The sequence below is a fragment of the Grus americana genome, chromosome 1 (genome assembly GCF_028858705.1).
Source record: "Grus americana isolate bGruAme1 chromosome 1, bGruAme1.mat, whole genome shotgun sequence".
Taxonomy (NCBI): Eukaryota; Metazoa; Chordata; class Aves; order Gruiformes; family Gruidae; genus Grus; species Grus americana.
This window is the reverse complement of record NC_072852.1, coordinates 181,385,759-181,409,804: the sequence shown is the minus strand read 5'-3', so window position 1 is coordinate 181,409,804 and position 24,046 is coordinate 181,385,759. Positions and strand designations below refer to the sequence as shown.

Below are 24,046 nucleotides of genomic sequence, written 5' to 3'. Positions count from 1 at the left end.
GTCAATGCCTCCTGCCAAAACACAAAGCAACTTACTTTGGCTGTAATTGAGAAAAAACTGCTCAAATTATGAGAAGCATTGTTATTTCCAATGACATTTTGGGAATATTTCTATTATGCTGTTTAACTTAGTGGTTCTCCTGGATTGTGATTTCATGTATGGCTAAGTTGTAAAACATTAAAGCAGGAGTTGTATGGTTTAGAATAAAATTGAATATTTTGGTTGGAAGGGACCTACAAGTATCATCTAGTCCAACTGTGACCAACTCAGGGCTGACCAAAAGCTAAAGCATGTTATTAAGGGCATTGTCCCTTAAACAGTGACAGGCTTGGGACATCGACCACCTCTCTAGGAAGCCTGTTCCAGTGTTTGACCACCCTCTCAGTAAAGAAATGCTTCCTAATGTCCAGTCTGAACCTCCCCTGGCCCAGCTTTGAACCATTCCTGTGTGTTCTGTCACTGGACACCAGGTAGAAGAGCTCAGCACCTCCCTCTCCACTTCCCCTCCTCAGGAAGCTGCAGAGAGCCATGAGGTCGCCCCTCAGCCTCCTTCTCTCCAAACCAGACAAGCCCAAAGTGCTTAGCTGCTCCTCACAGGACATTCCAGCCCTTTCACTAGCTTTGTTTCTCTCTTCTGCATGCATTCAAGAACCTTCACATCCTTCTTAAATTGTGGGGCCCAGAACTGCCTACAGTGTTCAAGGTGAAGCTGCACCAATGCTAAATACATTGGGATAATCACCTCTTTTGACTGGCTGGTTATGTTATCTTTGTTTACCTAGCTTTTACAGCATTTCTTTGTGACAATACTAACCAAATTAAGAAAATTAGTGTCTTTAGGGCTGCTTCTTAGATAAGCGTATCATGCTTTAAAAATACTGTTCTAAGTGGTTCTAGAGTGCACTGTCCTGTGATTCCTGGCTATTTGTAAATTAAGAATCATAACTACTTGTGCTAATTTTCATAACATTAGCTTATTTAAATGGAATTTTTAACTGTAACTTGAAACTGACCCCCCTCCTCTTCCATACTTGTTCTTCTCTAAAAGGAGAAAGCTTTCCATAGAAGTGATTTTTATTTTCATAATTTTATTGCTTTCTATTGAATATTCAAAATTTTATCACACAGTTTTCACTTCTTAGTTGTTTTACTACTTTGTCAGTTGAATGAGCACCATTGGTAAATGACTTTCAGGTTTTGGCAGTACAAATACGAGGTGTCTCTGAAACGATCTGTTATTCTGCAGTGTTTGCCTCTCTCCTTGGGGGCATATACTCTTGAATGGCTATAAACACTTCTTATTCTTGCAATACTGCAGGGTGTGAGCCAAAGACAAAGACTGAAAGATGATCGGGCAAGTAATGGGCTGATTATCAGGTCCACTGGAATTATGCCTTGACCTAGTTGCATTGGGAAGGGTAGTACGGAAGGGGGGAAATGAATGCATATACTTCTGAGGAATGTGAGGTGGAGTGGAAAAAGAAATAATGCTTCAGAAATCTTGCTTTTCTAAGTGTTCATGCACTTTTAAAATCTAATAACCTAGACTTCCATACTTCTAACTGTTTTACTGTTGCTCTTTTGCTTATGACTTTTTTCATATCATTAGTAGATCTTGACTTTAACACATATATGAGTAAGCCTTTAGCGGTATTTAATGTAGTATACTTCTGACTATGCTTGACTACACTGGTGGTTAAATCGTGTTCTGTACCAAATTGGTTGCCACTGTTGCTGTCATCTCATGTCACTGCTCTGCAGACTGAAGAGGAAAGACCTACCACATCAGGAGATGCTGGAGCTGAGTAGGGCAGCCCGACCTGCTCCCTATATAACAACCAGCGCAACTAAGAAAAGGTGACAGGTGACAGTAGTAGGTGGCTCTTTTCTGAGAGGTACCAAGGCATCCATTTGCTGACCCTGATCCACTCTCTAGAGAGACGTGCTGCTTGCCAGGGTCTTGGATCAGGGATGTCACCAAGAGATTACTAAGCCTCGTACAGTCCACTATTATCTGCTGCTGTTGTTTCACATGGGCACCAGTGATACAGCCAGAAGCGGGCTGAGGAACATCAAGAAGCATTACAGAGCCCTGGGAGTGGCGGTAAGGGACTCTGGAGGAGAGGTGGTTTTTTCATCAATCCTCCCAGTCAAAGGGAAGGGATATGAAAGGGCCAGTTGAATCTGGCGAGTCAACAAATGGTTACAGGACTGGTGGCTACAGGAGGTTCAGCTACTTAGGCCATGAGACTGGCTTTAAGAAACCTGGTCTACTAGGGACTGATGGGGTGCACCTGTCAGAGAAGGGAAGAGCATTTTCGGTCATAGGCTTGCCAAGCTGGTGAAGAGGCCTTTAAACCAAAGTTGATGGGGGAAGGGAACCTCAATCCATCCCACTCCTACCAGTTTGATGCCAGTGCCAGCAATAGATGCCCAGAGCCAGGAGAAGGATCACAGGTCAACAGGAGAGCACCTGAAGTGCAGCACAAAGGAATCCCAGCCAGTCAGTCATCTTCATTGGGAGCCCAACTGACATGCCTCTCTGCAAACATATGTAGCATGGGGAATAAACAAGAGGAGTTAGAGATGTGGGCATGCCTGCAGGGCTATGGTCTTCTTGGCATCACGGAGATGTGGTGGCATGGCTCCTATGACTGGAGTGTTGGGATGGAAGGATACAGGCTCTTAGGAAGGACAGGCAGGGGAGACGAGTAGGCGGTGTCACCCTTTATGTCAACAACCAGCTGGAGTGCATGGAGCTCCACCTGGGGATGGATGAGAAGCCGAGCAAGAGCTTATGTGTCAAAATTAAAGGGAGGGCAGGGACAGGGGACACTATAGTTGAGGTCTGGTACAGGTCACTCAACCAGGAAGACCAAGCGGATGAGGGCCTTTACAGACAGATAGGAGCAGCCTCATGTTCACAAGCCCTGGTCCTCATGGGAGACTTCGACCACCCCAATATCTGTTGGAGGGACAACACAGCAGGGCATAACCAATCCAGGAAGTTCCTGGAATGTGTTGATGATGACTTCCTTCTCCAAGTGATAGAGGAGCCAATGAAGAGAGGTGCCATGCTGGACCTTGTTCTCACGAACAAGGGAAGGCTGGTGGGGAATGTGAAGCTCAAGGGCAGCCTTAGCTGCATTGACCATGAAACGGTGGAGTTCAAGATCCTTAGGGCAGCGAAGAAGGGTGCACAACAAGCTCTGTACCCTGGACTTCAGGAGAGCAGACTTTGGCCTCTTCAGGGACCTGCTTGGTAGAGTACCATGGCACAAAGTCTTGGAGGGAAAACGGGCCCAAGACAGCTGGTTAATATTCAAGGATCACCTCCTCCAGGGTCCAGAGCGATGCATCCCAGCAAAGGGAAAGTCAGGCAAAAACGCCTAGAGGCTTGCATGGATGAACAAGGAGCTCCTGGACAAACCCAAACACAAAAAGGAAGCCTACCGAGGGTGGAAGCAAGGGCATGGAGTCTGAGAGGAATACAGAGAAATTGTCCAAGCAACCAGGGATCAGATTAGGAAAGCTAAAGCCCTGATAGAATTAACTCTGGCCAGGGATGTCAAGGACAACAAGAAAAGCTTCTATAGGTATTTTAGTAATAAAAGGAAGACTAGTGAGTATGTGGGCCCTCTCTGGAAGGAAACAAGAGACCTGGTTACCCAGGATATGGGGAAGGCTGAGGTACTCAATGACTTTTTTGCCTCAGTCTTCACCAGAAAGTGCTCGAGCCACACTGCCCAAGCCTCAGAAAGCAAGGACAGGGACTGGGAGAATGAAGAACCGTCCACTGTAGGAGAAGATCAGGTTCAAACCATTTAAGGAACCTGGAGGTGCACAAGTCCATGGGACTTGATGAGATGCATCCACGGGTCCTGAGGGAACTGGCAGATGAAGTTTCTAAGCCACTCTCCATCATATTTGAGAAGTAGTGGCAGTTCAGTCAAGTTCCCACTGACTGGAAAAGGGGAAACATAACCCCCATTTTTAAGAAGGGAAAAAAGGAAGACTCAAGGAACTACAGACCTGTCAGTCTCACCACTGTGCCCAGCAAGATCATGGAGCAAATCCTCTTGGAAACTGTGCTCAGGCACATGGGAAATAAGGAGGTGATTGGTGACAGCCAACATGGCTTCACTAAGGGCAAATTGTGCCTGACAAATCTGGTGGCCTACGACGACAGGGTTACAGCGTTGGTGGATAAGGGAAGAGCAACTGACGTCACCTACCTGGACTTGTGCAAAACATTTCACACTGTCCTGCATGACATCCTTGTCTCTAAATTGGAGAGACGTGGATTGGACAGATGGACCACTCGGTGGATAAGGAATTGGCTGGATGGTCGCACTCAAAGAGTTGCAATCAGCAGCTTCATGTCCAAGTAGAGATCAGCGACGGGCGGCATTCCTCAGGGGTCGGTATTCAGACCGGTGCCGATTAACATATTAGTCAGCAACATGGACAGTGGGATTGAGTGCACCCTCAGCAAGTTTGCTGATGACACCAAGATCTGTGGTGTTGTCGACACGCTGGAGGTAAGGGATGCGGTTCAGAGGGACCTTGACAGGCTGGAGAGGTGGGCCCGTGCAAACCACATGAAGTTCATCAAGGCCAAATGCAAGGTCCCGCACATGGGTCAGCGCAGTCCCTAGCACAACTACAGGCTGGGCGGAGAATGGATTGAGAGCAGCCCTGAGGAGAAGGACTTGGGGGTGTTGGTCGATGAGAAGCTCGACATGAGCCAGCAATGCATGCTTGCAGCCCAGAAAGCCAACCGAGTCCTGGGCTGCATCAAAAGAAGTATGACCAGCAGGTCGAGGGAGGTGATCCTGCCCCTCTACTCCGCTCTTGTGAGACCCCACCTGGAGTACTGCATCCAGATCTGGGGGCCCATTACAAGAAAGGTATGGACCTGCTCGAGTGGGTCCAGAGGAGGAGGGCCACGAAGGTGATCAGAGGGCTGGAGCACCTCTCCTATGAGGACAGGCTGAGAGAGTTGGGGTTGTTCAGCCTGGAGAAGAGAAGGCTCTGAGAAGACCTTATAGCAGCCTTCCAGTACCTAAAGGGGACCTACAAGACAGCTGGAGAGGAAGTGAATGAAGGGGCACGTAGTGACTGGACAAAGGGTGGTGACTTTAAACTGAAGCAAGGTAGATTTAGATTAGATATTAGGAAGAAATTCTTCACCAGTGGTGGGACACTGGAACAGGTTGCGCAGAGAAGTTGTGAATGCCCCTTCCCTGGAAGTGTTCAAGGCCAGGTTGGATGGGGCTTTGGGCAACCTGGTCTGGTGAAGGCTGTCCCTACCCATGGCAGGGGGGTTGGAACTAGATGATCTTTAATGTCCTTTCCAACCCAAACCATTCTATGATTCTGTGAAATAGTATGTTTTCTAGTATAGAAACTAAGTTCAACTTATACATTAAAATCTGTCCCCTCTTAAACTGCAGAAGTACTGGTGTTTCAGACCAAGTAAGAAACTATTGTTCTTCCATAGTTGCAAATCTGCTAGCTTATAAGATACTGCCTGTACTGACTGTAATTTCCTATAACTTTCTTAAATATTTAAAAAATAAGAATAGTTAATGTAGACATTTGTTTACATGAATTTCTGCAATTAGTTTTTATTTTTTATGATTCTGAATACAAAGTAATGTTATTTTTTCAAGTAAAGCAGTAGCAGGGTGTAGTTAATATAGTATAATAGTAATATATATATTTCTTTTCCAACTAGGTATTGTAAGAGAGTCATCCATTGTAAAATTGCCTGTAAATTTGTAATGTTTGCCTTTTAAGCTTGTTTCAGTATATCAGTTACTTTTTTATTAGTTTTTGAAAGATGAAATAGCCCTACCTAGTAAATATAGTAGTAGTAGCTAAGCTGAGAACTTTTCATTTTTTAATTTGGTGGTTGTGTTTCATGAATATGGATGATAGATCCCTGTAGTTTGTGCGCAGAATTGTAGTTTTTTCTGAAGAGATGTCCTTGCAGCTGTCTTCAAAAGTATGCATTTTTTTTAAAGCTAGTTCTTTTCATTATGCACTGTGCTGTACCTTGGAATGAGATATTGGCTCCAACTGTAGAGATGAGATAAGGTATGTTTGTATTATGCTGCGGTGAAAAAGATACTCTGTCTTGGAACAGAAGTTCTGTGTTAACTTTTTATTTAATTACCAGACATTATGAGGAGGAAGGCTAAGGGTCAGAGAGAATTACCTTTTTGTATTGTTATACTTACAGTCATGAATTTTGGAACCAATTCTCTAGTGTTCCCATTAAAATACAGACTTTAATGGAACGTGAGTTATTAAATCTAGTTTTCTTAAAGTCCAGAAGGACTGCAGAATATATTCTCCTTATGTAAAGAATGAATCGCAGAACACTTCTCACTGGCTTGCAACAGATTTATTTTTTTTTTTTTTTTTAAGTCTCCCAGGTGGCATTTCACAAGAGAATATGACAAGCCAGGACCTCTTCAGTGTCCTAGATCTTTGCAGAATTTGGAAATTTGTTACATGGAAATACCTATGCGTTGTCAAAAATGAACAATATGCCATGTCCTACAGCAGGTTTAACCTGTTGATCCACAGATCTGGGGTCTGGTGACTGATTGATATCTGAATGTGGGACAGCAAGATAGGCAAACTGGATAAGTAAAGAATTTTTTTAGTACAACTACATGTACGTGTGAATTCCTTGTCAAGTAGTACTGATTTTTTAATTGGAGTGTGTGATGCCATAAAAATTTGTAAGTCTATGGGCAAAAATACATAGCATTATAAAACTTCACATATTTTGAAGATTATATGAACAGTGTTTCAACTGTGAAAAGTTCTTCCCAGAGATGAAGAGGAATTGCAGTTGTACTGGTTGTTTGGAAACAAAAGAATAGTGCTTAGTAATCCATGAGAAAACCCTTTTATCAATGTAATTTTGGCTTTATGTAATTTATAAGTGAAAACTATATAGTTGGTGTATACCGAACTGGTTTAAACGGAATTTTAGGTATTTCAGCAAGTAATGTGCTGCATACTGGATAACTTTAGATGTAAGATTGGTCTGTTCAAACTTGTTCTTTGTAGGAGGATCACGTGTTGTGATTCAGGATCTAAAGCAAAAGCAGGTGCATGCCTGGAAAAGCGGGGAAGTGCTTACGGGGTGAATCTAACACCTCTTTCTAAGAGTGCAGCAGTAATTTGGCAAAGTAGTCAGTTCCAGGATCTTGCAAGATGATCTGCTTTTCCTACGTGTTCATTTGCTGTTCCACTGAAACGTCTTTGAAAAGCTCAGCTGAAATTGGTCCCTGCATACCGAGCAAGCCCAGGCTGGATACAAGATGTTCCTTAGACACAGGGATAACACAGTGATTCACAGGAGAGATGCATCTGTTTTGGGGTTCTTGACAGTCCTTCTGTGACGTACGTATGCATTTTGCTAAGTTTGGTTGGTAGTCTGAAATCTCAAAGTGCCAGTACAAAACAAAATGCCCTATCGTTCCATTTTTTGTATTTTCAGGTGTACCTCTTACTGGCTGGTCTGATTGATTGGTTTGCGTTCTTGCTGAATCACAAATAATGGGTAGTTAGAACCTGAATTCTTTATGTCATTTTCCCTCCGAACGAACAGAAAAGGTCCAGTGTTTTGCCTTCTGTTAAGGGAAACAAGCCCGGGCAACTAACACAGGTACTATTTTTTACGTTTTTTTTTTTTTTACTTTTTGTAAAGAAGATAGGTGGTAACAAAAAACTGGTATCAGATGGAATTGCTCCAACTTTTACAAGAAACTAATTTAGGGCTATAATTAATAGTTAAAAAGGTGCAAAGAAGGATAGCTAAAATAAGGAGATGGAAGGCCGTAGGGGACTAACATGTCTGAAACCCCTCAATTTGCAGAAGAGAAAACTGAAGGGGGAGAATTTAGTGAGGTTTATGTAATCTGCAGGCAGCACATAAGATGAAAGCAGAACTCTTACTCACCAAATCCTGTAAGGTTATTGCTCACTCAACGCTGCAACACTAGAATTGGAGCGCACTTACCAAAGCTAGTAGCAGACTGGTTTGAAAATGAGTAAAAGGTTAGACCTCCAAACAAATCCTTATTTGCCAAGGATAAAAATTGTATTGGGTTTGCGTGGCAAGGTTTTGGTAGTGGGGAGGCTAGAGGGGTGGCTTCTGCAAGAAGCCACTAGAAGCTTCCCTAGTGTCTGACAGAGCCAATGCCAGCTGGCTCCACGACGGACCCGCTGCTGGCTGAGGCCAAGCTCATCAGCCACGGTGGTAGTGCCTCTGGGATAACAGAGTTAAGAAGGAGGAAAAAAAACCCCAAACCCAGCAGTTTTTACAGCCAGAGAGAGGGGTAAGAAGAAACAGCTCTGCACAAACTCAGGTCAGTGAAGAAGGAGGGGGAGGAGGTGCTTTGGGCACCAGAGCAGAAATCCCCCTGCAGCCCATGGAGAAGACCATGGTGAGGCAGGCTGTCCCTCTGCAGCCCATGGTGGATGATGGGGGAGCAGAGATTCCACCTGCAGCCCATGAAGGACCCCCCACCAGAGCAGGTGGACGTACCCAAAGGGGGCTGTGACCCCGTGGGAAGCCCGTGCTGGAGCAGGCTCCTGGCAGGACCTGTGGCGCCATGGAAAGAGGAGCCCATGCCAGGGCAGGTTTGCTGGCAGGACTTGTGACTTTGTTGGGGACCCACGCTGGAGCAGTCTGTTCCTGAAGGTCTGTGCCCTGTGGAAGGGACTCATGCTGGAGCAGTTTGTGAAGAACTGCAGCCCGTGGGAAGGACTCACATTGGAGAAGTTTGTGGAGGACTGTCTCCCGTGGGAGGAACTCCACACTGCAGCAGCAGAAGAGTGTGAGGAGTCCTCCCCTTGAGGAGGAAGGAGTGGCAGAGACAACGTGTGATGAACTGACCACAGCCCCCATTCCCTGTTCCCCTGTGCTGCTGGGGGGGTAGGAGGGAGAGAAAACTGGGGGCCAAGTGAAGCCCAGGAAGAAGGGAGGTGTTTTAAGACTTAGTTTTATTTCTCATTACTCTGTTTTGTAATAAATTAGATTACGTTTCCTGGGTCGAGTCTGTTTTACCCGTGAGGGTAATTGGTGAGTGATCTCTCCCTGTCCTTATCTCAACCCATGAGCCTTTTGTTATATTTTCTCTCCCCTGTCCAGCTGAGGAGGGGAGTGATAGAGCAGCTTTGGTGGGCACCTGGCCTCCAGCCAGGGTCAACCCACCACAAAGGTTATCCTGTGGATTAATATAGTTGGTTAAAAGATGAGAAACTAGATAAATAAATGATTGCTTCATGATGGAAAAACCCAGTAGATTTCTGCTGGGATCTAGGGATTCCTCATATTAAAAATAGTTTTAAGGAATGATAGTATTGTGGCACCGTAGCAGTTTGTTGATATATGTGGACTAGTAAAATCTAAACTGATTGGTAGTTGCAGCAATATCTTATGATATCATTGCCTGGTGCTTTCACGTACAAATGTTTAGTTCTGTTTTGGTGAATGCCAAATGATGATCGTGCAGGGGAATGTAATGGAAACCTATCTACACAGTGATGAGCTCTAAATTGGCTAATGTTACTTACTCAGAGAAGGGCAGTGGTCAGAAAGCTCTTGGGAATTGTTCTCAAAGAATTAAATAATTGTTAGGTCATTATGTATATCAATGGTGTGTCCAAATCATTAACACTGTGCTTTAAAATGTTTCATAGACAGTGAAAAAGTGGGTGAGAGGTGTGAAAGATCCTCTGTGCTGGGAAGATGAGTCTCTTCTCCCAAGTGACAAGCGACAGGACAAGAGGAAATGGCCTCAAGTTGTGCCAAGGGAGGTTTAGATTGGAGATTAGGAGAAATTTCTTCACTAAAAGGGTAGTCAGTCATTGGAACAGGCTGCCAGGATTTTCTCTTCTTGACTGGAGGTGAGGGAAGAGAGTGGGAATTTGGAGAGAAACAAACAGGACTGTTGGAAACAGGACAGAGAGAAAAGACAAAGCAAGTGTGACAGTCACCTATGCACTAAGTCTCAGCTCTGATTTCCACTGCCTAACTGCAACTTGGCCTCCAGTAGTCTCTGGGAGAGACTCCTTCTCTCATCTTGTTATGCTAGATCTCAAATTGATTTATGCATCATCTTTGGGACACAGACTTGACCTGCTGTTTTCTCTGAATAATCTGCTAGGAAGGTGAAGCACAAGTATAAGATGTCCATGATTTATAGAATTGTTGCAACTTAGAGTGAAGATGTTGCTACTATGAACACTTTATTTAACAAAAGAAAAAATAAAAAGCAAAGAAAAAAAGCTTAGTGTACTTGCAACACATCTAAAGCTGAAAGTCCTTTAAATTGTTACAGACCTTTTTTTAACACCCACCTTTTAAGTGGCCTTACTTTTCTTGTTACAGTCTGTCTCAGGTTGATTCTCTTCAATCAATGAGTTCTGTAGGAGAGTGTAGACTTTCAATAGCTAGTCTTCTTTTTGGGTCCTTGGAAATTTTGAGTGTATTGAGTCTTGTTTCAGAAGTTTTTTACTTAGCTTCATAATTCATAGGCTTTGCTGTCTCTTTGAGATGCAAATACTTTATTAGGACAAGTGTCAGTTAATGAGTTTGACTCGGTGATGTAGTTCCTCCTTTCTGCCTCTTGACCCCATGTTCTTTGACTGACCTCATATTGAACTGTGCACATTATCTCTGAGATGGAGATGTCTACTGAGTTTCATAATATTTTCTATCAATTTGTCTATTGGTAAACTAATTGATACCATCACCTAAACAAGGCGATTGGGTGAAGCTTATTACATGGTTGTGATTGCTTGTTTTGGGCTGATTTACCTCTTCCCTCCCCCAAATTTTACGTCTAAGTGTACTGTAAGCAGAGTATGTAAAAAGGCGATTTTGGTAGGGATTTGAGAGAAGGACTTGGGCTGGATGGAATAGCAGCATGCTTGATTGTTATTTGTCTTTTCCAACAAATCCAAATGAACTTCCAAATGGAAGAGCGAGTTAAAAGCAGCAGTGTGTTTAGGAAGTCTGCTTTTTCCTTATGTTCAGTATCTCTTACAATTTGAGCAAAAGTAAAAGTAGGTGTGTTTTAAACTTGTGTGATCCTGGAAATTTAAATTATTAGTCAGAAAGACCGTACCTTCTAGAAGGTGGAAATTTGAGGCATTTGGAGTAGGTGTTGGATATAGAGGAACCAGGTCTCAGGAGAAAGCCCTTTGCAAAGATTTTACATTCTGAAATCCTGTTATGAGACTCTTGAGATAGATGGGTTTTTTTTCTCACTTCAGTCTCTGCGTGCTCACACTCCCCAGACCCTGAATCCTTGAGCAATGAGCTGGCGATTTTGGAGTGAGGTGCTCTTGTCATTCATACTGATGTAAAAACCTACTGAATATCAGTTTGTTATGTGCATATTTTACATAAATGTTACTGCTGGATAAAATACAGCTTAATGTTAATAATACACATAGGAGTATGTAGAAGTATGAAGCTGTCCTGAACCTTAACTTAAGACAGAATTACGCTTGGAAACATTGGATTTTAAATATCCTATACAGTGGTTAATTTTTTATAGATTGCTTATTTTGTGATAGTCATAACAATAAAATTAAAATAAACTTAAGACTGATTCTCCAAGCTATGCATATTCATATTTTCAGGAGTATTAAATTTTCTACTTTTTTAGAGCCAAAGGAGGATATTTAATTCCAATAACAATAATTCTAATACAGCTGACAGAAAGAAGGAAATGCTCTTTGGGGGATGAATGATATGCGAATGTTTCAAATCACATTTTACGTACTTAATGTAATGCATAGTTGAGAGGTGTCAGTTTAGGAAGATTGGACAGCTCTAGGACTGATGTAACCTTTGAGCTGCTTTGCAGGTTTAAGAAAAAAGCTACTGATTTAAATAATCTTTGTAACACTGGTAAGTAATTGAAGCATGATGGGCATTCTTGCATTGGCATCATTTTGAGTCCTTCACCTTCACGTAACATAGGTACTAGAAATGGGAGTGATGCTATTAACTGACAGCAAGCGAGGGCTTACTTTGAATTAGAGAACATACTGCCGAAATCACTTCTTTGTCAGAGAGCACTCTCTGGGGAGCATGGTCAAGACTGGCTTTTTCTTTCCTGTTGTTTGTGTCAGTGCTCCAGGAACAGCTAGGAGCTTCTTGCGCTGTGTCATGTCTAAAAAAGCTATTGAGGAAAGCCAGAGGAGAAAAAGCCATGTCTGTTCAGACAGCTTCAAGATACTCTCAGTGGTGTGGCAGCTGTGTCTTTGGCACGGCCCCAGCCTTAGAATATTTGTGTTTGGTTTAACGCTTTAGGGTGGCTGCCAACGTTTTCCTGGGGAAATGTGAGTGAGAAACAGTATTCACAGCTTGTATCTGAGCAAAAAACCCAAAGAATTTCATTAGATGAAGAAAGAAAACCATCCTCATTGTTGTGACTTTTGTATGTTGAATTGCTGTGGCCTGTTATGAATCCTGGAGCAGCAAATCTCAAGGCACAGAGCACGCAGGAGCTCTTGTCCAGTGCTTTCTGACTGCAGGGGCTGTTCCTAGCATCTGCTGTATTACAGCAGTGCTGCTTGCTGAAAGCTTATCTTGTCAAAGTTTGGAGTTAGTGAGGTTATCTTGGGCACATCTCTGTGTGTTACTTGGAAAAGTTCGACATTTTTGCATTGCAGCTATTACTGCTGGTTAACAGTGTGTGTACTTATCACTGAATCTCTTCCATTATGTAGTTGTAGAGACTCATGTTAACATTTTCTTGCAATCTGCTGAAGTTTCGCTCTGTTATATTCTTTTACTGTTGGAAAATACAGTTCATTGTTATCTCAATATTTAAATACTGATATAGATGTAAATCAGGATATACCACTAAAACACAGGCTAAAAGTGCATGTTATACAAGACCTTTACCAAGTGCATTAATAACACTATTTTCCCATTCTATGAAGACGTGAAATCACTTATTTAGCTCTGATGTCAATGGCAGTGTACTGAATGGGGAAGATACAACTTTCAACAGCAAGATCATCTTGTTATGTAGTATTGCTTGATAGAACAATAGAATTAGAAATTACCATTTATTATGGAAGCACATTTACACTTCTTTCTTTTGGTTGATGTTCTTGTAATTACTGTTAGGGTCATTGTACAGTAGGAATGGAGGAGACTTTAGAAGGCATCAGGGCAGTTAAGTTTACCAGGAGATTTCAAGTACATATTTCTTTTATTTGTAAAACTGTGATCCTGTATCCAAGGCAGTTTTAAATACAAAGCAGTGATGTTGAATTCTAAATTACTTTTTAGAATGGTAACACTAATGAAGCATTAAATTTTTCAACTTCTTAGAACACTTTCTGCTTTACAGTTGAAAGTACTTGCAAGTGCTAAGGTTTTCATTTAACTGTTACTTGGAGGAGAGTGCAAGGGGAAAAAAGTCAGTGAAAGATCTGAAGAGAAAGTGGGTGATTTTCAAGGGTCTGGTTCTGACTGCAGAGTAGTGATTTCTGAATTGGGCATATTTTGTGTTGAAGCAATGAGCTACTCAGGAATGCTGAGGATCCTTATGTAAAAAATATGATCCATCAAGCTGCTTTTCTTTCAAAATGGAATGTATAATGAGCACAGTCATGATTCTTGGTTTTAAAAGCTTATTCGGGGTTGCGTTTTTTCATTCAGATCTAACATATGTATCGTACATATGCATCTGTGTAATACACATAATTATTGATAGACTTGAGAGTTGCCGTTCAGCTGGTCTAAGAAACATCTTGGAGTTCTGCCTTGTGGCAAGTAATTGCCAAATTCCTCTGCAACTTTTCACTTGAGTGCTATCTGCAATGTTTTATCTATTTTTCATAAAAAATAATATCAAATTTGTAACTATGAAAATCAGAATAAATCAAGTGGATGCATCAGTGTATACTTAATATTTTAAGCTAAACCAGTTTGGGTTGTTTAATAGTTACAATTGGTTTTGAATATGTAGTGTATAATGATTTCAAACAATTTTTGTGTCATTAAGTAAAGTATGTAACAGTGTTTAATTTATTATTTTTTAATGGCTGATGATGTCTCTCACTGTCAGATTGGCCTGAAACTTTTCTTGCATACATTTTGAAGGATTGTCTAAACTGGAGAAAGTCCCTGGGGAATGAGCAAACGAGGAAACAAGAACTTGAAGTGGGTTTTTTATGCTTGAGATGTTGAGTTTTGTTACTCCACCAAGTTTTCAACCTTGATTGATACCTCTTACAGAAATTCATGATCGATGCTTGTTATCATCTTGGACACTTAGGCAAAAAGTTTCTCTATTGCATTGTTTTTGAGATGGAAAAAGATTTCCTCGGACAATGCTGCTAAGAGTTTACTAGCACGTAATTTTCTCTAAATTTGGGAATGGGGGAGAGAAGGGAAAAGGAAACGTCTTTCTAATCATTTCATTACTCACTGTCTCTTCTGTTTTCTTAGTTTACATTTCAGTTCCTAACCTAACCATGTTGCTTTACAATAATAAAGAAGAAATGGAAGAGGCTTAATTTAGTCTAGAATAGTAATTGTTGTTATGTTCTAGCTATGAACATATTTTATTTATGCTGTTGCACTAGAGAGATTAAGTTAGTGCTTTATAACTGCAGAATTCCACCCTTAAATGTTTTCCAGTTTCTTCTTTAGTTTGAGTTTGTAGGGGTTTTTTTGCTCTTCTGTGCATAATTATTACTATGTTCCATTGTTGTTTGCTTCTTAAATTAATATCATAATTTTATCTTCCAATAACAGTTAGTAATAACTGACTTCCCCCCTCCCCCCAGTTGTTGGCTGACCAGAAAAAAGTAATTTTCTGTCAGATGAAATGTTTCTGTGACTGACTTAGGAAGGAGAGGAAATGAAAGCTTGACTTACAGCATCATTCAAAGAAAGCAGGGAGAATAAAGACCATGTGTTGCTCTCCTGTTACGCATCGGCTGGCTGGGAAGTTAGATGAATCTCTTGAGTGCTAGAGCCCTTAATTTAAATCCTTCCCTTTCCTGAGCCTGCAATGATAAATGCTAAAATATTAATTATTATTAATTACACCAGAGAATATGAAAATAAAGCCTAGTAGTGAAGGAACCACTAGAGCACGTGATTTTTACCTATTATTTCAAAGAATGTTTAAGTAAACCATTTGAAAGGGAACATCATTTGGTGTCTTACCATGTTATTTTTTTGTGCTTTGTTTATAGCAGTAGCAGTGAAGTGCAACACAGGTTTCCTCTTGTGCAAATGGGTCTTTTAATTCCTACAAACTTTGAAAAAGTGTTTGCTCCAGTAAAACTTTGCTGCTATAGCTACAAGCATTTTAATGAAAATTGGTGCCAGTTAGGAAAAGTATGCTCTTGATTTCATGTTCAAACTGCACTTATGGATATCTGACTTGGATTTGCAGTAATTTGGCTGATCACCTTCATGCTTTTTACAGACCTATACTTGTCTGTAGGTCAGTGGTTGAATAAGACTTCTGTAGCTCTTGTGCAGCTGATGAACTGCAGCTTGGAAATAATTCTTGGAAGCCCTTCAACAGATGCAGTAGTATTTTTCAGTTTTAGAAATACATGAATCTTTGTAGCTGTAGAGCTTTCCAAATAATTAATAGTAAACATGTCTTAGTGTGTCGTCTCTTACATTGCACGAGTATGCATGCCTTTACACTTCTTATTTTGAGTTGGTTTTTTTCTTCGTAAATATGCTATAGATCTAGTTCTAAAGATCTGTAGAAATGGCTATTTTTAGCGTAAAGTGGAATAAAAAGAAACCTTCCACTTCTGCAGGTTTGAAAATAACTTATCCCTATGCAGAAAAAATTGCTATGCTGATTTAAAATTATGCAATCATAGTAATAGGGATATGTGTATTTTAAGCATTGATGACGACAGCTGTAAAAGAAATTATTTTCTGCTTGGCATTTTCAGTTATACTTATTTGTTTCAGTAATGACTACTCATCTTTCACCCTTGTCTTCTGAGCAGGTTGTAACTTGTTTGTTTTTGTCAACGTTGAGATGTAGGAGGGAGGGATGTGCGTGGGGTGTCCAGAAGTTACGCTTTTTTTCAGTTAGAGCACTAGAACCAATTCTGTAAGAACAGTACCAACTACAGCAGCTATTCTTGGGGATGTTGTGTTGGTGATAAAATTCTGGTTTAAATATTAAAAATAAAACTGAAGGCATTTGCTTAGCATCTTGCTTTGTGAGTCAGCAGACACTGTGGATGTTAAGCTTCTATTATTTCTGAAATTAATACAAAGTGTCTTGAAGCAGAAGTAGTCCAGGTCTTTGACACTGATATGGAAGACATGCTTTAATAACAAAATACCAATTAATAATGTTTCCAAGTTTCATTTGGTAGTTTTATGGTTCAGTGCTATTTCTTTGTGGTAATAAAGTGAGATTTTACAGCTTGAATTGAGAACTATTAATAGTCTCTCATGAGTAGAGTTGATAAGCTAAATTAGGGTGATCAAAAATGATCAAAATTATACTTGATCTACTAAAAATACAGCCTTTTGTTACTTATATGTGAATATTGTATGTTATGTATTCCAGTCTCAATAAGCCAACTTTTAAGTATCCTTACTGGGGAAAAAAACCCACAAATTGTTCTTTTGAGAAAGCATTTTTGGGAATTACTTCTTAGAAAGATGCCAGGTTTTGCTTTGTTTTGAGATACTCAAAATATAATTTATTAAAAAAAAATATAATTAGCTTGGACAACCTCTGGAGAGGTCATCCTAGTCCCATCCCTTGCTGAAAGCAGGGCTAACTCCAAAGGGGAGCTGGCTGCAATCTTGCTAATGCAGCCCAGTATGTCATTAGTCTCTAGCACTGTACGGGCACAATGGTTTGTGTTCAAGTTGTTCTTCACCATGAACCCACAGAGCTGCTTTCTGTCCTGCCGCTTCCCAGCCTCAGCGGTTGCAAGGGGTATGGCTCAGCGCTTATCTTTTGAGCTCTGTGATGTTCTTTTTGGCCAAGGAAATGCTATGGTGGTGCTTCTTACTTAGTTCAGTTTTTTACTAGCATGTCATCCCCTGCACCCTCCCCCCCCCCCAAAAAAAAAGAAAATTAGTTCTGTTATATTTTTCTTGATGAAAAGTTGTGCATCTCTTTCAAACAGTAAAGTGGTTACGTCAATATAATTTTGATGTGCTTATGCTAGCACAAACTATGCTGATGTGTAGTGAAAAAACTGTAATGTACTACTTGATTACAGAAAATGGGATACATAGAAAGTAAGTACTTAATAAGAACTATTGCTAGAATGCCTTTTTTGGTCTGGCAGCTACTTAAACTTCTGATTTCTCAAATTTATGTACTGGAGACTAACATGAAAGACGAAAGATCTCTTCATTTTATGTGGAAGTGGTACTTTGAGTTAACTTTGCTACAGATCCAAGAAACTTAAATCGTTCCGTTCCCCATACACATCTTTCCTTGCTCAGTCTCTATGGTGGATGGTCTTGCACTGTCCTTTGCTGTGTGGATCAAAGTTTATGTCCCAGTCTCTAATCAAGGCCAATTAGTAATATCTGTAGAGAAGCCTGAAAGTGTGAGACATATGCGGAGATGACATCTCAGAATGTTCGTCCAGTTTTTAACTATTGTTTTTTTCAGCAATTTCCTCAGCTGGATGATTCTCTTCCATTAAATAGAGTTTTGATGAATTTCTTCTGTGTGGATCTGTGCAGTTGTTGTTTGAACCTATGTAAAATTTTAGCAGCCACAGAATAGTGAATAATAACTTCGTATGCTGTATGAAGCACCCTTTTCCTGTTTGCTGAATTTCCCATTTGCTAATTTAAAGATAGTGAATAACCAAGCCCTTTTTGTCTCTTTAATGTCACTTGCAACCATATAGATATGTTAAATCCAACTTCAGTCTTTTTTGTGCTGAAGAAGCCTATTCTGTGTAGTTAATCTTCAAAAGAAAGGTGTTCTGTGTGTTTGATCCACTTTGTTACTGTCAAATAAAGAAGGGCAGACAGAAGACACAGGATCCTGAAAGGAGGGAGACTTCAGGAAAAGAAGTGATCTGACAAAGGGAGAAGGAGCAAAACGAAGGGAGATACCTTGCAGATATGTTGTCATTCAATCTCTGTCATTATAGAGGAATGTACCAAATGACTGAGAAAATGTCTTGTGGTGCAATGTAGTATTATTCAACCCCCTACTGCCCAAAAAAAGTTAATTAACAGCTTATTAAGCTAAATATAATGCATGATAAATTACATGCAAGTTTCAAAATTGCAAGTGTGTGGCCTTTGGATGGTGCCTTTTAGCCTGTCGTGTAGCTGTGAGTTTGGATACAAGAGTGACTGACTGTAAGAGTGTGAACAGTCATTTGCAGTTACAGGAGGCAGGGCTTGGCTTGCACAGGCTTCTGTGAGACTTGGTGACTGGATGTGGGGGTGTTCCTATGTTGTTAAACATGCAGAACAAAAAGGTTTAGCTTTATCATGCCATCTCTCTCTGTGAAGATGATATACCTGTTGATGATATACTCGGCAGAGTGCCATCAGCTACTACTTCTCAGCTGAGAGGTGGTTATTTCTTGAGATGTCTTATCTCAGCTGGTTCTTGCTTGTCTGCCTGCATCCACTGGAGTCCTGACCCCATCATATACTGTGAATTCTATTTTTCTACAGAATGCTGATGTATATTTCACTATATACTGTTTAGCTTAATATTACTTCCTAAATGTTGTGACACACACTTGATTTCACTATTTCTTAATTGGAATATCAGGGCATAAACTTTAAGTAACTTGCATTAAAGTAAGTAAGTAGTCTGGTTTTGAGTCATAGCATTATATGATTACTTGACTCTATTGATGGAATGAAAAACAAGCTGAAAATAAGCTTTTGAGAGCTATGGAAGTCTCTAAGTGTAGTTGTCTTCTGACTTTTGCCCATTGTTCCTAAAACTAAACTCGTAAACTTTCTCCTTTGACTCCCATGACTGCCTTCTGCAGTGCCATTGGTGCTCTGTAGTGCCTGTTTACTCTTACGCCTTCATTTTCTTCTTGTGGTCTCTCCTACCCCAAACACATTTGGCTTCCTCTCACGTCTGTCTCCGTTTGGCAAGCACCAGCATGTGTTATGGCTGGTTTGGAGCTAGGAGAGTGCTTCAATTGACCAGTTGATTGCTGCTGCTTGAAATGGATGAGCGCCAAGTTCTGTTTCCCTCTTCCAAAATGCAACTGCTAATTTGTATGTCTTGCTTCTACCCGGCAGCCTGTTTCTGTGAAACTTAGGGGAACTCAGTGTCTTTGAGACCTCTGTTTCTCTGTCAAATTGGGCTGAAATTGGCCTGCATGATTAGGATTCATTGTTGTGACAGGGCTGCTGGACAGACTGCATAATATACAATAATTGTTTTCTGAGGGTAAATGAATTCAACTGCATTTTAAAAACTTTTGGATTTGTTCACTAAAACAAAAATGAAGAAACTAGACTTCATGTGAAATGGCTTATCTATTTAATCTGTGAAGTGTTTGGTTTTTTCGAAGTATTGAATACAAAAGGAGGGAGGGGAAATTTGGCAAAAGTGTCTCTCTCTTCCTTATGCTTTTTAGTTCAGCAGCTAGAGTTTCAGTATAGCTGAAGTGGATGCCACCTTAGGTCTTGGGGATTTGAACCATGCATTTTGCCTTTGAATCCGTAAAATATGCTGTGGTGACATATTCTTTCTTCTTTGATGCCATTCCACACTTCATAAATAGTTAAACTTCCTTTAGAGTTGCCTCAGCATCTCAGGCAAATTACCCCTTAGGCTTAGTGAATCAGTCTTTTTTTTTTTTTCTTTTTTTGTGTATTTTAACATTTGGGGCAACTTCAACAGAAGGAATTGACAAAGGGTCAGATACCTAGCACTGAAACTGTGGAGAGATGCTAATGTTAATGCAGTGCTATGATTTGAATTCTAATTTTTGTGCACAATGTTATTTGTTGTACAATTATCCAGTGCAGTTATTCTTTGCTAGAAACATGTGCAGCTGCGGTAAAGTGTTTTTAATCCCTCCATGTTTTTAAAAGCAGAAACTAAGCTCATCATTCAAGACAGGTTGGAAGCGACCATTTCCTGAAAGAGTTGTGAGGTAGATAAAATTTCAACAGGTGTAGAAAGGATTTTATCAGAATTTGTCCAAAACAAAAATGGCTGAGAGGGATGTTCTTGTCTTATGATTTATTTTATAGGGGTTATGCAGTTATTGACAGATAATTATCCTGCAAAGCATTAGAGAATAATTTTTGAAGGAGATTCTCTTGCACTGAAACTTCCATTTTCTATGATCCTGTCTTGATTTGAGGCAATGTGTTCAAAATAAGGAAGGTGATGGTCCTAAACATTGCTTTGCAAATTTTAATTTTTCCCCACTCTATGATGAGGCACGGGGACTTTTCCTAACTCTGAAGTTAGTCATGTTGTTCTCTTCTCCCTGGGAATCAGAAAGCAGAAATTGTGAATTTAACTTCTCTGCTTATCCTGACACATTAGTTTTGCTCACTACCACCTCCTGGCAGAGATGAAGAGCAGGTGCACACTAAGGTGTTCAGCTTTTAATACTTGAGTTGGAAGTAGACTTGAATTTAACTGTCTGTGAAACTTGTAAGGAAAGCAGAACCTGAAGTGGCTGGGGAGGGAGGGATTAATGAAGGATGACAGAATTGCAGTTAATTCTAAGTTTCAATTAATGTGCAATACACTGAAAAGATAACAAGAACATGGACCCATGCTCCCATATTTGCTAACATATTAACTCCAGTAAAATAACTAAAGCAAGAAGAGAAAAAGGAGAGAAAAGTATTTAAAAGAAGCAACAAGTTATCTGACAAAATGACTGTCATACTGTTTACAACAATAAAGACAGACTTCATGTTGCTCCGTTCTTTCTGGATATCCTTTCTGAATACTGCTGAAGGACTATCAGACTGCACAAAACTGAGTGGTCTTGGTTGGAGCAATAAAAAAAAAAAAAGCAGGTACAAGTTTATTTCATGAGTGGGTGGTTTGTTTTTTTTCTAGCGTTGTTCTTCATCCTTATATGTCCCTTCTGTCACCCTTTTTTTTGTCTGAGTCCTTTGCATTTCTTTGCACTGAAGCTTGGAGTTTTCAGTCACATAAGCAGTTGAAAGACATTTATTTTTATTTTTTTTTAGTCAAGGGAAAGCTAATGTATATAAATGCTGCTGATGGCTGGAGTTCAACACCTCAAGTCTTAGTCCCTTTACAGCACTCTCCCAACCCGTGGCTTGCTCGCAAATTACAGCAGCTCACCAGTAACCATAGGTGGAGCTGTTGAATACACTTGTACTTAGTGTTATGTAAATTTTGATGTTATATTGTCACGTTGCCTCTAGAAGATGGAGCTGGAGTTCAGTTATGTCAGATACTTTAAAATTTTCAGGCTTATGAGCAGTGTGCATCAATTTAATTCATATCAAGAATATTTTGTGGTGTGTGTGTTACTATACAGTTTATTGTGACGTGAGAACTCACACTGAAGTTTGTGACTGCAGTTGTTAGCATGGAGATAAGGAATTGATATATATCCATCCATCAAACTTCAGAGCAGGTATGGGTGTATGATGACACATGTAAAGTTAGGCAAAACATGTAGTAAAGGGTTTCTGCTGGCTGTGGAAGAATGAGATGATGGCTGGTTCAGGGAAAAGTCTGTGAGTAAAAAGGGAGTTCTCTCAACAAATTTTATATGGACAAAGCAACTTTGAGAGATCAACACTGAGAGTCATACAGCTATTTGACCAGTCTTCCTGAAAGCCAAATTTTCTGTTGTCAAACCACTAACTTCTCTTAACTTCTAGGTAGTAAATAGCGTAATAGTCTTGCCAAGTGCAGGCAGTGACTCTTGGCCTTTCAAAGGGTTATCAGTAATGTCAGAGAGATGAGGGCAGTCATGTTTGTGGGGAGGGATGTGAAAATGGTCTCATGAGGAACGTATTTATTTTATTTTATTTTTGAGCAGACATTGGCTAGATCCTTAAATCTGTAAAGCCAAAATAAATAGTTGGCCATAAAGGGTAAGCACAGTCTGAGTGTACAGGAAGACAGAAACCCTTACCGAGTTGTTTAGGTAGGCATTTACAGCTTGCCAGTGGAACACAGAGAGGGGAAAAGGGAAATGCCTTCTATTTAATCTCTTAGTTGATTATACCAAAAATATCTTCCTGTGTTCGGTGTGAATTACAGAGCTCTGGTGCATCAAAAAATATTTCTGAACCTTTAAGGTCATGAGGAAATTTTGTAGCATGTGTATCTGACATCATGACATTAATAAAATACGTATTGCCAGAATAGAAAAATGGCAAGCGAGATGCCCAGTTGCTTTGTCTGAGCACACTTACCAAAATGCTTTTCACTTGCCTCCTTGTAGATACTACTAAGTCTCCCTGTAATTCTTTGCTGTCTCCTTATTTTTGGATGGTAATTGAGAGAAGACTGCTTTGCATCAGATAGAGAAGGCTGAGAAGTGAAAGGGTGGGAATTCTGACTAGGAATGGAAGCAGAGTGATGAGGAAAGCTGGAGTCAGGATTTTCAGAAGTGCGGAGTTTGTCTATTGTACTTTCAGTGCATACTTCTAAATGCATATGAAAATGCTAACTGCTCGGGCAAAGAAAGTGTAGTTTCAAGCAGGGCATTCAAAGTTAATGCTTGTCTTGCTGGTGCTTTCAACTATAATCTAGCTGTGCTTAATTCCCTATTGTGAAAGGAAGGTAATGTTATTTCACCTTACAGAAGCCCTTGAGGGCAGGTTTAATTATTTCATATTGTTCACTTGGATTCTCTGATGACAATATCCTAACAGCAATAACAAAAAAGAGTGGCATAATTTTGTGTTTAGCGTGGACTGCAAATAGTAACTATTGAAAATAAGAGTGACTGCATATTATGGTCTTGCCTATGCCTGAAGCAGTGTGTGTAAATACACATAAAAAGACTGTTTATGAAACCTCAGTTTGACCTTTAATGTTGGTATTTTCTCTCTCTCCTGTTACTGTCTTTGAAGCCGTAGTGTGTCTTTAATATAATTTTTGTGTAGTAATACATAGGTTGTGAAAGCAACTTGTAGATTTTCTGTATATCCCGTTGGATAAATTATCAAAAGCTTTATTTTTCTATTCATGAATTTTCTACCTACATGTGAAAGTATGAGCATAAGATCAACTTGAGAACATTGTGAGAGGCAGTGCAAGATGGAAGAATTTTTTTGTGGTGCTGATGGGATTGTAAGATTTTTGCATTATTGCTACTGTTAACTGGCTGCATACCACTTGCTGCAAATTGGAGTTACACAAAGTAGAAATTTAGGCTGGTGTCTCTTCAGTGAAGGAAAAAAAAAAAGCAATTTTTTCTGAAAACTGACACCTGCATTAGAAGACCTTCAGAAGCATTATGATTGTGTGCCTTATTCGCTTGTCATGGGTTTCTTTCTTTAATGTTGAAGCAGCCATTTTACTTCCTGATGGTAAAACATTCTAGACGGGATGCAAACTATGCAAACAGTTTACGGCTATAGCTGTGCTGGTGGCTGTGAGAGTTGTGGTGCTGTGAGTGCTTGGAGATGGTGATTTCCAGAAGGGACGTTATTCAGTCATCCTGACTTAATGCTGTCTCCCTTCTGCGTGCTTCTGGAATCTGTTGCAGCCATTGGTGCTGTAGGTGTAAAAGTAACTTAAGTGTTTGAAGTAGCAGTTTCCTTGAAATCAGCCGGATCAATCTATATAATTTTAGTGAGACAACAAGTTCAGTCATCAGTGGAGGGCAGTAAAATGATCAGTTAAGTTCTTGGGCAAGTCCTCTACAAGATTGTCTGTGTAGTAGCTATTTCTATCTTCCTATTACAGAAAAAAGTGGGAAGCACAAGTGTAGTTCCTCCTAAGAAGGACTTTGTCTTCAGTGTTCAGGAAACTAGGGCATTGCTTGGGATTCTCAGGAGACTTTGATTATG

The 24,046-nt window shown here is 40.3% G+C and overlaps 1 protein-coding gene across 1 annotated transcript in view; it reads left to right on the top strand.

Moving 5' to 3' along the window:
- TDRD3 (tudor domain containing 3) overlaps window positions 1–24,046 on the top strand; it is a 119,582-nt gene that overhangs the window by 1,215 nt on the left and 94,321 nt on the right. The window lies entirely within an intron of this gene.